Source organism: Bidens hawaiensis, unplaced genomic scaffold, assembly GCF_021521415.1.
Source record: "Bidens hawaiensis isolate Kalapana, Puna unplaced genomic scaffold, B.hawaiensis_p1.1 tig00023995_1, whole genome shotgun sequence".
In the NCBI taxonomy this organism is placed as follows: domain Eukaryota; kingdom Viridiplantae; phylum Streptophyta; class Magnoliopsida; order Asterales; family Asteraceae; genus Bidens; species Bidens hawaiensis.
This window is the reverse complement of record NW_027493774.1, coordinates 73,284-81,871: the sequence shown is the minus strand read 5'-3', so window position 1 is coordinate 81,871 and position 8,588 is coordinate 73,284.

Here is an 8,588-nt window from a genome sequence, read left to right as displayed (position 1 = left end):
AACAACATTCATCATCTCATCATTGACATCATAATTCTGTTCTGCAACATCAGATTTATCAGCTTCATACTCATCATTCTCCATCCTCCTTTCCTCACTATCCTCCTCATCATTATCATATGCATTCAAAATCAATTTCAAACCATCCGTAGTCTCAACATTCACCACAGAGTCATTTGGCATCTTTTCATTCCCCCCCTGTTTTGGGGCAGCTAAGGTCTTCTCAGCCTTCTGCTCCAGGGCTTGAATTTTCAGTTTAGCTTGAACCAACTGTTCTAACAGCATTACATTCTCCATAGTGACCTCCTCATTCCACTTCATTAATTCAGCATTTTCATCCAACAAATCCAAATTTCTTTGGAATAGGTATGTGCCAGTAGGTGGGGTTGTAGGTGGTGATGTAGAGAATGGTTCATATTCAGGTTGTTCTTGGGTTGTGGTTTGAGGTTGAAAAGTGGATTGTGGTGGTGATTGTGTATGGGGTGGGCTTGGATTAAATGGATCTGAATGAATTGGGCTAGTGGTTGGTCATCAAGTGAATGATTTCTATAAATTACTGCAAGCATCATGTAACTGCAAGCATCTTCTTATCTATTTCATGGCTTGCAACAGTTGCTTCGATTCTTCGACCATTTATGTAATCCACAAGTCTTGCAGATCGCCAGAAATCAAGTGAATGATTTCTATAAATTACGGGGCTCTCTGTTAAAGCAAAACTGACATTCGATCTAGCCATCCATGTAATCATTCTTGCCACTGGCTCGTTATCAGGTGTGACTTGTAACAGTGCACACATGTTATGTTTCTTTTCAAAGAAATATTTTGGTTGAACTTCTTCTTCTGCCATATCTGAACAACACAATCAAACATATTCAAAATGAAATTAGTCATAAAGTTCACAACTTTAAGTAATTTCAAATTATAAAAATGAAGAAGAAAGAGATAATAATCATCAAGAACCTGTTCTTGGACAAGTTTATAACCTAAACAAAAAAAACATAGTATTAGTAATCAAATACATAATCAAAGCCCATTGCAGTCTAATCGTGATCGGAAAACACATTATTATTGCTTACCGAGTCGGAATTAGAAGGCTGATTAAAATTAGGGTTTTGATTAGAAAAAAATGTGATAAGTCGGTTTAGGTTCTTTGTGATTAAGCAGTTGCAGTCGAAGGAGAGAGAGGGAAAAGCAATATTGAATAAAATTTCTAACTCCCTCTTTTATACCTTTTGAAAGTGGGTTTTAAATGTTTTTTGTCATTTAGTGAGTTATTAGCTGTCAAACAGTAACATTATCCAATTGATATTTACATTTGAAAATATCCGACTTTTTAATATTTAAGTTTAGCAAACCTTGCCCGGAAAAGTAGATCCTTGCAAAGTCTACTCGGTATACTTCCACTTACACAAAGCTTACTCAATAAAAATATCAAACCTTGCCTGGTAAAATTTTCATTATTAAATTAATAAAGTTTGCCCGATCCCTGCCATTCACAAATCTTGCTTGGTCAAGCTAAGTAATTTAAAGTCAAGACACTATGAAGAAAGCTCACCCGAAATACCAGATTGCTTGAGAACTTAATCACAAGGCAAATAATCAAGTACAAAGTATCAAATAAACATCCTTGCTAGGAATCAATTAAGACACCAGTATAAATTTCTTAACTTCAGATTGAATAACTCAATCTAGCATAAACCCTATCAGAATAAGAAACATATTCAAACAAGCATACTTGGTTGCACAGTGTGCCCGAGCAACCTTCCTGATGTATAATGTACCCAAATAACCTTTCTATTGTACAAAGTGTGCCCGGAAAAGGACTTCTAGCAGACATTGTACTTGAAAGTTAAGTTTTGAAATTACCAAGTATATTGAGGGAACTAAAGTGTGCCCAGAAACAAGGTTTGCCCGGAAACACTTGTAATTTCAAAGAAAACATATTCACAAATCCCAAAGCTTACTCGGTGTACTAATCCTAAGTTCACAAAGTTTGCTTAGAATAACAATCAGCATATAAAATGCAAAGCTTGTCCGGAACATGAATTTCTTGTTAAAAGCTAGCTATAACACATATTCAACTCAAGACTTCAAGCTTGCTCGGGAAATTAGTACAATAGTGTACTCTACCCGGAAAGTGAAAGCACTTCAAAGCATGCCCGAAAATCATAAACTTAGCCAAAAATGACTAAGCTTGCCCGGAAAGGTCATAAAGCATCAAACCTTACCCGAAAATACATATTCAACCATTTTGTGCCCGGAAAGGTTATAAAACATCAAACCTTACCCGAACTTACATATTCAACCTATTAAATGAAAAATGTAACACTTTTTGACTTAAACCACTTGTCAAAGTATATTTTTCATTAAAGATCATAGTTTAAGAGCAAATGGTGCATTTAAAGATCAAATTTCAGTTGAATTTCACTTCAAAACAGTTTCTTCTATTTTCTGAAAATATCTCAAGAATGGGATCATATTGACTAAGTAGCTTTCTCAATACTTCATTCTCAGCATTATTATGACAACATAGATAGGTTAACAGCAGGTCTAGACATAGCATGAATTTCATCTCTTTGGTGATATGATTAAGGTTCATATAGTAGCTTAATACATTAATGGTCAAAACTGTGCTATGATGCCTCATATCTCTTCTCAAAGCTTATTTGGCTTTCCCCAGATCACCCCAATTTGACTCCAACCTCCTGTATTTGGTCAAAAATTGTTTTTGTATGACAGAACTTATTGGATATTTTTGTATTTTTGATATTCAAACATATACAGAGGTTGAACGTTGGACTTACTGTTAAATAATAGGCCTTTCATTCAAGATGAGACAGATTTTGTCAGCATCTTTGAAGTTCTTGTTGTAACCCTCTTGTTTGATAAAATATTAAAACACTTATCAACTTTTGGTTGATTTATTCATTTTTCCCCTTGTTTTTGATATTTTCTCAAATTTTTCTTAAAGCATGTTCTTTGTCATATTTAAAGATGTTTCATTTTTGGTTGACCAAATAGCAACAGGCTTGTGTTTGACTGGGTAATCACTTTTCTGTCTATTATTTGGAGAGATTTATATTGAGATATGCAAATACAACTATGTATCTCCACATAAAGATCAGCATATTCATTTTTTTTATATCACCTTAGATTTTACACATCATGGGAAAGCATCCATACATGTTAATGACTATACTAAGGCCCTTTTAGCCTATTAAATCCATATGATTGGCTAAGTAGTCAATGTACTATCATTTCCCATTTAAACACAGTTTAATATTCAATCACCCCAATATCTCTTCATTGGCAGGTAAATGGCTATGTTTTTTGATCAAAAGTAGTTAACAGGACCAAACATACATGTGAATATATGTCATTTCAAAGTCAAAGCTATTGACATAGTTTTAAGTGAAGGAATAAGAAACAAGTTATAATTGCCCTAAATGCATTCAGTTTTCAGGTCAATGGCTATCCTTTGAATCTGTAGAGATTTAAGGACCAAACATACACAAGTGTATGTCCTTCCAACTGAGAAAATGACATAATTTTAAGCAAAAACAACTACTTGAGACTTTTCATTAAAAATCCTTCTTTTGAGCTTCTTCAAAGCTTGAACTGAATAATCTTATCATATCTCAGCACCATCAACAACTTGCTCATGTTTTGACCAAAATAAAGTGATTATGCAAAATTCATTACAAATTTCATTTAACATTTAATTTTGACATAAAATTCATTTTGGCATAAACAGTTGTATCATAAACAAATCTTAATCAAACATAACATTATCAAGACAAGCAAGCAATACCATCATTCAAGATTTAGCCTATGCTAATAACATCAAATGATCAGATAAAGCACATATTCAAGCAATTAAGCAATGATGTCAGATAAGCTTATTCTAACAAGTAAATCATAACAAGAACACTTATTCTAACATCATAAATGCACATCAACTGATAAACATGCAAGCATATCAATCATGTCAAATTTTGCACATATAATCAGTTAAAGCACATAACAGTTAACATATTAAGTAACAAATCAAGCATATTCACTTAGCATTCATTTTGTGAAACCTCTAACAATTTCCTCAGTTAGCACATAAAGGCACACAACTAGGCACACATCCTTAATCAGGTTTCATCAGAGTTGATCATTCCCAGGGCTTTCAAAAGAAAGTTGAACCTGGTTCTATCAAGTGGTTTGGTGAATAGTCTACCAAATTATCACTTGTATCAACTCTTTGCATTTCAATCAAAGATTTTCACTACAATCTCTTATGAAATGATGTCTGATTTCAATGTGCTTAGTTTAAAATGTTGAACTGGATTCTTAACAGTAAAATATGCAGCAGTATTATCAATAAGAATAGGGGTATTCAGAAAATTCAAACCATAGTCCAGCATCTAGTTTTGAATCCATAGAACTTGTGCACCGCATGCAGATGCAGCAATGTATTCGGCTTCTGCAGTGGAGATTGAGACAGTAGTCTGCTTCTTGCATTTCCATGACACTAGCCTTTCACCCAAAAATTGACATCCTCCTGAGGTTGACTTTCTGCTCATGTTACAGCCATCATAATCTCTGTCTGTGTAGGCAATTAGATTAAAAAAAAAATTCTTTGGATACCAAGTTCCCAATTCTGGTCTTCCCTTCAAATATCTAAAAATTCTTTTCATAGCATTCATATGGGAGACTTTTGGACTTTATTGGAATCTTGCACACACACATACAACAAACATGATATATGGTCTTGTTGCAGTAAGGTACATTAGGGATCCAATTTTCGCTCTGTATTCATGTTCATCTACAGGCTCCCCTTTTTCATCAGCAATCATCTTATATTTGGTGTCCATTAGAGTTGAAGCAATTTTGTACTCATGACAATTAAACTTATTCAAGATGTCTTGTACATATTTGGTTTGGTAAATGAAAATCCCTTCAGCTTTCTGTGGAACTTGCAGTCCAAGAAAGAAATTCATTTCTCCCATAGAGCTCATGCTGTATTTGAATTTCATTACCCCTTCAAACTCCATACACATTTGTTCATTTGTAAATCCAAAGATGATGTCATCCACATAAACTTGTAACAAAAGCAAATCTGATCCCTTTCTTTTGTAGAATAGTGTCTTGTCAATGGCTCCCCTTTGAAAACCATTTTCAAGAAGATGATTTGACAGTTCATCATACCAAGCTCTAGAAGCTTGATGCAATCCATTTAGGGATTTATTCAACTTATAAACCCTGTTTGGATACACTGGGTCCTCAAAACCTGGAGGTTGAGCTACATACACCTCTTCATCAATCTATCCATTTAGGAATGCAGACTTGACATCAAGCTGGAAAACCTTGATGTTCTTTGAGGCAGCATATGCAAGAAAGATCCTGACAGCCTCAAGTCTTGCAACAGGTGCAAAGACTTCCTCAAAGTCTATTCCTTCTTCTTGAAGACATCCAAATGCCACAAGTCTAGCTTTATTCTTAATTACCAAACCCCTCTCATCCCTTTTGTTTCTAAAAACCCATTTAGTTCCTATTGCATATCTGTCTATTGGTCTATCAACAAGATCCCACACATGTACGTCTCTGAACTATGCTAGTTCCTCCTGCATTGCTTCCACCCAACTATTGTCTTTTAGTGCTTGAGCAATGTTCTTTGGTTCTATTTGGGATAGAAAGCAGGAGTAAAGACATATGTTTGCAATTTCAGAATGGCTTCTTGTGACCCTTTCATGCAAATCTCCAATGATGTTTTCAGAAGGATGATTCTTTTCCAAATAAGGAGTTTGAACAATCATATCTGCAGACACATTTGTGTCAAGATTTGATTCATTGAGATCTGGTTCTTCAGTGATCAAATCAGTTTCTGCATCATGAAGTTCTGGTGCCTCTTCATCATTCTGTCTTGAAGTGGATGCACCATTATTTTCTAAATTCAATCTCTCAAATAGATCTTGAAATCTTGCAGTAGATACATCTTCTTCTTCATTTGCTTGGTTACTTGTGTTTCCCTCATTCTGAATTTGATCATTCTGTACTTCTTGATTATCTTGATTAATCTCAGTATGATCATGTTCAGGACTGTGATTGTTTTCTTGATTATTTTCTTGATCTTGTTCCACAATATCTCTTGAGGAATTTTTCACAAAGGTATATTCATTTTCTTTTCTAGCAACCTTTTTCCATAACTCTTCTAAGTCCAATGATTTCTTTTTTTTCTCTTCAACTACACTGGTCATGTAAAATGAGTCATCAAAGTCTTCAGGATAAATCTTGAAAGACCTTATTAACTTCTCATGATCAAACAGCGATGCTGCACCATCAACTGTATTGAATTGATTCTCATTAAAAAATGATATCAGATGATTCTATAACACCCAAATGGTCTTTCACATATACTCTGTATGCTTTTGAGTGTGTAGAATATCTAACAAAGAAACAATCTAGAGATTTTGTTTGAAACTTGTTCAAATAATCCCTTGTGTTCAGAAGAAAACATTTGCATCCAAAGGGCTTGAAAAACTTGATATAAGGCTTTCTGTTGTGGAATATTTCATAAGGAGTATTGTTGTGCCTTTTGTTTACAAGTACCCTGTTCTGAACATAGCGGGCTGTATTAATGGCTTCAGCCCAAAAAGTAACAGGTAAATTTGCATCTGCCAACATGGTTCTTGCAGCTTCAATCAAAGTTCTATTCCTTCTTTCTGCAACACCATTTTGTTCAGAAGTTCTAGGAGCTGAGAATTGTTGAACTATTCCCTTTTCTACACAAAATTCTTGCATGACTCCATTTTTGAACTCAGTACCAATGTCACTTCTCATCATTTTTACTTTCTTATTCAATTTGTTCTCAATCATTGTTACACAACCCTTAATTAACTCTGTAGTCTCATCCTTGGTACTCAGGAAATAAACCCAAGTATATCTTGAATAGTCATCAATGATCACAAGACAATATCTTTTCTTTCTTATACTTGGCACACTCACATGACCAAAGAGATCCATGTGAAGTAGTTCAAGTACTTGATCAATTGAATTGATAAGCTTTGTCTTATGAGAAGATTTGGCTATTTGCCTTTCTGGCATGAACTACAATGATCTTCCAATTTGAACTCTCTTGTAGGTAAACCAATTACATGCTCACCTTTGACCAGTCTATTCATGTTCTTTAAGTTTACATGACAGAGTTTTTTATGCCACAATTTTGACTCATTTTCAGTGGCTTTGGATACAAAACATGCACCTCCCCTTGAAACAACTTCTTTCATATTAATTTCATATAGATTGCCATTTCTTGGTGCCATCATCATAATCATTTCAGGTGGGATCACAAACTCAGGTTTTAGGATGAAACATTGTGAATCATCAAAACTGACTTTGTAACCCTTATCACACATTTGTGATATACTCAGCAGATTATACTGAAGACCTTCAACATGGAACATATTATCAAAAGAAACTTTTCCATTTGTTAAGATTCCTTTTCCAACAATCTTTCCACCATTTCATCACTCCCAAAACCTACAGGACCTTCAAACTTTTCTTCATAATAGACAAGTGATCTTTTGTCACAAGTCATGTTTATAGAGCAACCACTGTCCATATACCATATGTCATTCAGAGAAGTGGATTGTTCCTGCACAAAAAGAAAAAGTTTGATTAGTTGAGTGATGAAGTGCAGGCTTTTTCAGCTTGCAACTCATCAATTTCAGTTTTAGTGGCAGCTTGGGAAGTGAGTGTTGTTGGTTCAGGATCTTAATGAGTGACTTCTATATTGTCTGAATTATTTGTTTCATATCCACACTCTCTTGGGGTTTTGATAAATGAAGTTAAGTTTAGATATTGTTCTGATGCAGTGTCAAGCTCTTTGACCACATAATCTTTCTTTTCTGAGTAAACTCTTACATCTGCAACAGTATTCTCCTTAGCCTCAACCTTAGGTTTTCAAAGGAATCCTTCAGGTTCATAACCATGTTTCATCAGAAACTTCTCATCACCAGTAAGTTCAGTTGGTTTCTTTATAGGAAAGTTACCTCTGATTCTTGTCTTTTCACTGTTTGGTGATCCTTGAGAACTATCAGATTTGACTGACTGTGTATCCCTCTTAGGAATGATTCTCAAGGGCTGAAAGTCCTTTTTGACCAATTTCTCATGCTTCTTAGGAGACACACTTCTTCTTACTGATTTAGTCACTTGTTTCTTTGCTTTGATTTCAGTTTTCTTTTCATTTCTTGTCTCCTCTGCTGATTTCAATTCATCTTTGTTTATGGTTTTGATTTCCACACACCTTTCCTTTTCCCAGGTATGCATCATACTTTTGCTTGTACAGGAAAAAATCTTGTCCATACTTTGTTTCATCTGGGACATTAAAAGGCTTGAATTTGAGTCTTTCATTACAAGAGTCTGTATGATGACCATACTCATCACACTTCTTGCACCAAACCTTTCCTTTGTATTTCTCATGTTTTTTTCTTTCTTGAATCTTTCACTTGGTCTAGGTTCTTTGACTCCAATGGTCTTCTGATTCTTTAGACTATCAAAATTGATTGAGAAAGGAACAAACTCCTCGATCTTGATGTCGT